Source organism: Loa loa (assembly GCF_000183805.2).
Source record: "Loa loa unplaced genomic scaffold supercont3.275, whole genome shotgun sequence".
Taxonomy (NCBI): Eukaryota; Metazoa; Nematoda; class Chromadorea; order Rhabditida; family Onchocercidae; genus Loa; species Loa loa.
The window spans coordinates 67,143-67,627 of NW_018108455.1; positions in this window are offsets into that span (position 1 = coordinate 67,143).

Sequence of the window (485 nt, forward strand, 5' to 3'; positions counted from 1 at the left end):
AAAGCGTTTGAAAAGTGAAAATAAATTGATGAGAGAAAAATTTATTTCATTATCTAATTTTTTATAAAAAAAAATTTCATTATCATTAGTTTAAAAGTTCATTTGGTTACATGTTTTTTTTCTTAATTTTAATTATAAAATAAATTTACTCTATTTTTTTTTTTTTATATTATGAGAAAATTAAAATTGAATTATTAGCGTTTACAAATTTGCAAATTATTAAAGTATACCAATTTTTTTTCGTTTAAGAAAATTTAAAAATGTTTAATGTTGAAATAATATAAGAAAATATTCGATAAAAATGATTTATTTTCAATATTTATCTGTCTACGATTATGATTTATAAGTATTGCTATTACTATTTAATTTTTACATAAAAAGAACAATTTAGGTATGTGATATTGAATTAAAATTTCATTTTTAATATTGTGAAAAAGTATCCTTTTGCATCGCTTATTTTAGCTTCTAATAACCTTTCATATCAG